This window comes from Chelonoidis abingdonii, chromosome 3, assembly GCF_003597395.2.
Source record: "Chelonoidis abingdonii isolate Lonesome George chromosome 3, CheloAbing_2.0, whole genome shotgun sequence".
NCBI classification, from domain to species: Eukaryota; Metazoa; Chordata; order Testudines; family Testudinidae; genus Chelonoidis; species Chelonoidis abingdonii.
The window spans coordinates 3,653,236-3,659,465 of NC_133771.1; the positions used below are offsets into that span (position 1 = coordinate 3,653,236).

Consider the following 6,230-nt stretch of genomic DNA (forward strand, 5'->3'; position numbering starts at 1 on the left):
AGGAACATGTGACAAGGGTGAATCCAGTGGACAGTAGTGTACTAGATTTCCAGAATGCCTTTGACCCAAGGTCCCCTCACCAAAGGCTCTTACGTAAATTACGCATGTCATCGCGCGATAAAAGGGAAGGTTTCTTTCATGGATGAGAACTGTTCGGAAGACGGGACCGGGTAGAATTACTATGGTAAATTCCTCAGAATAGAGCGGCCGGTAACGACTCTATGGTGGTTCCCGCAAGGCCAGTCCTAGGACCAATCTAGTTCAATTTATTCATAATGTTCGGGAAAAGGGGTAACCAGGAGGTGGCAAGTTGCAGGATGATACTAAACAGCTCAAGTATAGTTTAGACCCAAGCGGCGAGTTGTGAAGAACTCCAAAAAGATCTCACACACTAGTAGTGATTGGCGACAAAAAATGGCACATGAAGATTGTAATCGTCGGCATGAGATCGTGATGAAGTATGAGCACATTGAAATAATAACCCCAACCTCAATGACAATAATAGGGCGGGATGGGAGGCCGTACTAACTTACTAAGGTGGACAACGCATCCAAGGATAAACGATCTTGGGGAAGTCATTCTGGCATGGGTGTCGATGTCCTGAGGAGAGCACACGCAGGGTGCTAGAGCGCATGGTCCACACCAACGCAAACGATCTCGGCGCAGGTACGAGAAATCATCTTTAGAGCTGAGCGCGGATCCAGTGGAGAGACATCAGTAGACTGAGAATGGATTCTCCACTATATACATCAATTGTACACCGGCCGTGGTTCACCGAGCATCTCGCAAATAGATGTACCATGATGAATGGTTCTCCATACTCACCTCCGCTCGCTCCGGAGCCCTTAGAGGCCAACTGAAAGCAGGAGATTGAAGATTCAGCCCATTAAGGGTCTTGTAATACTCTTTATGGGCTTGGAGTTCGAATATATACAGTTACTTGGGTCCAGCTAGTGAAGGCAGGGGTGGGACTCATAATGCACTTTTCAAGGCCCTTCCAGTTAGGGGATATAGGGTGTATAATCCGAATTGATTTAGTTTATCTCGAAAAAAGACACACTTCATATGAGTAGAGAAGGTTCAGGCAAAAGAGCACAACTGATATATTTGATTTAGCATGTTTGGAACGGGCTCCCATAGAAGAGGAGATGTAGAAGGGGACTGAGTCTGTCAGCTTGGAAGAAGAGGAGACTAAGGGGATGTTATAAGAGGTCTATAAATCATGAGATGTGGAGTGAACTGGATGAACGACATAGTTATTTACTTATCCATAATACAAGAACTAGAGGGTCACCATGATTAATAATAGGCAGATGCGATTACAAATAAATAAAGTGACAGTTCTTCTTCATGGTGCACAGTCAACTGGCTGTGGCTGTGGAACTCCTTACCTGAGAAGATTCTGAAGGCTAGGGCTATAACAGTGTTTAAAAGAGAACTGGACAAATTCATGGTGGTGAAATCTGTAAATGGCTATTAGCCAGGATGGGTAAGGAATGGTGTCCCTAGCCTCTGTTTGTCAGAGGGTGGAGATGGATGGCAGGAGAGAGATCACTTGATCATTACCTGTTACTTCACTTCCTCTGGGGCACCTGGCACTGGCCACTGTTGGCAGACAGGATACTGGGCTAGATGGACCTTTGGTCTGACCCGATACGGCCGTTCTTATGTTTTTATGTTCTGTTATGTGCTTACCTCAGTCTTTTTTGGTGGCGCAGCAGGGCTGAGACAGGCTCCTTGCCTGCCCTGGCCCCCTTCCACTCCTGGAAGCGGCCAGTGCATGGGGGGGAAGCAGGTGGCTCCAGGCGCTGCCCTTGCCTGCAGGCACCGCCCCCACAGCTCCCATTGGTCGCAATTCCCAGCCAATGGGCTCTGGGGGGGCAGTGCCAGCAAGTGAGGACAGTGCCCAGATGGAGCATCGGAGCTTCCCCTGATTGCCGTGCAGTTCCAGCCCAGCATGGGGGAATTAGGGTAACCAGATGTCCCGATTTTATAGGAACAGTCCCAATTTTGGGGTCTTTTTCTTATATAGGCTCCTATTACCCCGCACTCCCTGTCTTGATTTTTCACATTTGCTGTTTGGTCACCCTAGGGGAACAGCAGTACATGGATCCGCCTCCTGTACCCCGCCAGCTGGATTAATGCAGGGGCTTTAGTGGCTGCAGTCCTGGGCTAAAGGGGTCCCTGCGAAAAGATCTGAACTTTTGGCAGCCCAGAGATCTTTTTGCTGGACCCCTGCTTAGCCAAGAGCCCTGGCCTGCAGCCTCTAAAGCCCCTGCATTAATCTGGTTGGCACTTACTCCATAGTACCCTCAAGCTGGGAGGAAACTTCAAAGACGTACCACTAAAGAATCATTGTTTACTATGTGGAATAGCACCAGTGCATTTCCATCAGGATTTTATTTTACTACGAATAGAAAACCATGTTCTCTTGGTCTTTCTAGCAAATAATCTTTTACAATATAATTTTTATAAACTACAGGAGCAATATTTCAAATGTGTGTGCTCAGACTTTCCCCTGATGGACTCCTGGCATCAGCTACAGAAATTATAATGAGAACAAACTAGTAATTACTGTTCCATTTCTATGAAGGCTCAAAAGCAGGACCAAATCCTGCCCCTCGCCTCCTTGTCTCCTACCCCACTGCTGCCTCACTTCAGCAGGACACAGCCCTCGGGACCTCTCAGCAGGCACTGATATCTTATAGAGTTGGGTCCACAACTGTTAAGGATTACTTAAATCAGACTAGTATCAGAGGGATAGCTGTGTTAGTCTGGATCTGTAAAAGCAGCAGAGAGTCCTGTGGCACCTTATAGACTAACAGACGTATTGGGGCGTGAGTTTTCACCCACAAAAGCTCATGCTCCAATACGTCCGTTAGTCTATAAGGTGCCACAGGACTCTTTGCTGCTTTTAAATCAGACTGTCACAAGCAAACTCATCAGATACACAACTACCAACTGCTCCTAGGAGAAAACGGTTGCTTTAAAATGACAGGGGTATATAGCTGCCCCATGTATGGATGGTGTGAGGAGCCCCCCCGCCAGCTCCTGCAGGAAGGAGACAGTCAGAGCTGCAGTCCTTGCACTCACGAGAATAATGACTGCACAGTGCTAGCAATGCTACCAGCAGTAACAACTCTGGTGGGGGTGGGGAGGGTAAGGGCCATGGGCCCACACCTGCCAGCAAGACTCCTCAGCCAAGGAGAGCCCACACTGAACTCTCTAAGGAAGCAGAGAAGCTGGGTTCTTACTGCACAGGGAGGCACTCTGGGAGGTTTTTCTCAGTGCCTCCCAGGTTCCTACTGAGGTGACTTAGCTGTGCTCCACCCTCCAGCTCAGGCCAGTGCAATAACCCGACACTCCTTGGGGGCTTGAAATCTGCTTGGTTAACAAGGTTTTATTTCCAGTGCATAGGCATTGTTCTATTATAGGGCTGCTCATCAGAGCTGGTCTGCTGACATCCAGGGCCAGATTCTGCTACCTTTACCTACACTCACAGATTCCAAGGCCAGAAGGGACCATACAGTGTTGCCAACTCTCATGATTTTGTCATGAGTTTCATGATAATTATTGTTTTCCTTAAAGCCCCAGCTCCTGGAGTCAAAGGATATGTGATGTCTCCTTGCCCACCAAGTCCTAGTCTCACCCCTCCAGATTCCTGAACTTGGGCCTGTCGCCTGCACTGCCCCCTTACATTGATCCATCCCACTCTGGTCCTGCGGCTGCCCCCCCTTTTCCCTCCTGATCCGATCCTAAACCTAGCCCCCACCCAACACTTATCCCCCAACCTGCTTCTGAACCTCGCTCCCCCCCACAATGTCCTCCTGAACCTGGAGCCTTCCCCTATTTATCCCCTGACCTGATCCTAAACCCAGCCCCCCTAAAAAAACCATTTCGTTCCCCAGCCTGCTCCTGAACTTAGGGCCCCCATACCCCTGCCAACCTTCCTCTGTACCCACCCCCCACATTTATCCCCCAGTCAGCTCCTGAACTAGAGCTCCCATATTTGTCCCCCTGAGCTGCTCCTTAACCTGGATCCCCCTCAGTCCTGCTGACCCACCCCGACCCCAGGCCTCCATCCTAAGCCTTGACAGCTGGCTTGTGGACACAAGACACTCCCCCCACCCCCAAACCGTAGTTCTTTCAGCTGCTGCTTGTTCCCGCCATGTAGCCTTGCCAGTCCCACACCATGATCTCCGGCACCTCACCCTTAGCCCGTGCAGCCAGTCCCTGGTATCCTTTCCTGAAACTTTAATCTCCCCAGACTGCTCCTGAACCCACCCCCATCTGTTCCTGAATTCTGCCTGCCCCACACCCTACCCACCTGCCCAACATCTGCCTCCTTAACACTAGCCATCTGGTCCCAGTGACTTGTTAATGTTGAGTTTATCAATTAATTCCAAAACCTCCTTTAGTGACACTTCAAACTGTGACAGTTCCTCAGATTTGTCACCTACAAAAGCCGGCTCAAGTTTGGGAATCTCTCTAACATCCTCAGCCGTGAAGACTGAAGCAAAGAATCCATTTAATTTCTCTGAAATGACTTCATTGTCTTTAAGTGCACCTTTTGTATTTCGATTGTCAAAGGCCCCCTCTGGTGTTTAGCAGGCTTCCTGCTTCTGATGTACTTAAAAAACATTTTGTTATTACCTTTGGAGTTTTTGGCTAGCCGTTCTTCAAACTCCTCTTTGGCTTTTCTTATTACACTCTTGCACTTAAGCTGGCAGTGTTTGTGCTCCTTTCTATTTGCCTCAGAGAAAGAAGATATAGGTGTCAGAGATTCATGACTCTAGGACTGGAAGGGAACCTCAAGAGGTCTGTCGAGTCCAGTCCCTGCCCCGTAATGGCAGACCCAAAATACTGTCTAGACCATCCCATGATAGACATTTATTCTAACCCGCTCTAAATTCTCCAGTAGATGGAGATCCACAACCTCCCTAGGCAAAATGTATACCAGGGTTTTAACTACGCCTGACAGTTAGGGAACTTTTTCCTAATGTCCAACCTCTAATCTCCCTTGCTGCAGTTTAAGCCATTGCTTTCTTGTTCTATCATTAGAGAGCTAAGGGAACAAGTTTTCTCCTCCTCCTGATGACACACCTTTTAGATACTGAAAACTGCTATCATGTCCCCCCTCAGTCTTCTCTTTCAAACTAAAATAAACCCAGTTCTTTCAGCCTTCTTCAAGTCATGTTTCAAGACCTTTACATCATTCTTGTGCTCTTCTCTGGACCCTCTCCATTCTCCAGCAATCTTTCTTGAATGCGGTGCCCAGCACTGGGGACATATACTCAGGAGGCCTAACCAGGCGCAGAGTACGAGCGAAAGATGAATTCTCTCACGTGTCTTGTTTGCAACAACCTGTTATTTAATCAAATAACCATGGCAAGTTTTTCCCCCCTGGGGGCCCAGGAACAACCCAGGCTTAAGAACAGAAAGCCTGTTTAAAAAGTTTTTCCTAAGGTTCATGGCTAGCGCTGTCATTTTTCAGTATGGACAGCAGGCTTTTTGCACAAGCAGTGTCAGCAAAGACAGCTCGCGGTAAACCAGCAGATGAGAGATAAGAAGGCTGTCTTCTTTTGCCATACTTTTTAATCACATACAAGTGAAGTTATATTAAGTTTTGTAAGAGGAATAAACAACGTTAAAAGACATGCTAAAAAGACAGAGCCCTTTATGTAACATTTTACATGCCTGTTTTTAATTAGAAAAAGAGGCAATCAATGGGGTGGGGGGGAGACTTTTCTTGTAAGAGTTTGTGGGTTTAGGTCTGGGGTGCTTCTGCATTTCTTTTTTTTTTTTATTGAAATACTCACAAAAAAGGGAATTGGCTTCAGTAGGTTATTCCACAATGTGTTAGATTACGTAAACAAGAGGGGGGTTCTAGACATTACTGTCAAAACACAGTTAAAATGGTTTATAATGCGTTTTCAGCTTTGTTACAGGGTTCCTGGTTTGTTTAGAATACAGCCGCAGAGCAAAGCTTTGCTGCAGTTTCAACAGTTTTTACTAAAAAATAACCAGTGCTAGTCTAATACCCGGGGGTGGGGGGTTGTCACTATACGTACTTTTAATAACCCTAGACTGTTTGTGCATGCTTTTTTTTTATTAAAAAACACCTATACGCAAAGGACTGGGTCTTCATTTTTCGTGTCTTTTACTTCTATTTGTTAAAAAGTTGAGAAGAAGTAATCTTCTTCTCTCTAATACAGTGTTTACAAAATAAG

The 6,230-nt window shown here is 46.9% G+C and overlaps 1 protein-coding gene across 1 annotated transcript in view; it reads right to left on the minus strand.

Moving 5' to 3' along the window:
* The window catches only part of LOC116835645 (interferon-induced very large GTPase 1-like), a 13,916-nt gene extending 9,168 nt beyond the window's left edge, over window positions 1-4,748 (minus strand). The window contains exon 1 of the mRNA XM_032798642.2: window positions 4,654-4,748. The gene's annotated coding sequence lies outside the window, so the exon portion shown is untranslated. The remainder of the gene's footprint in view (window positions 1-4,653) is intronic.
* Between the last annotated feature and the right edge of the window lie 1,482 nt (window positions 4,749-6,230).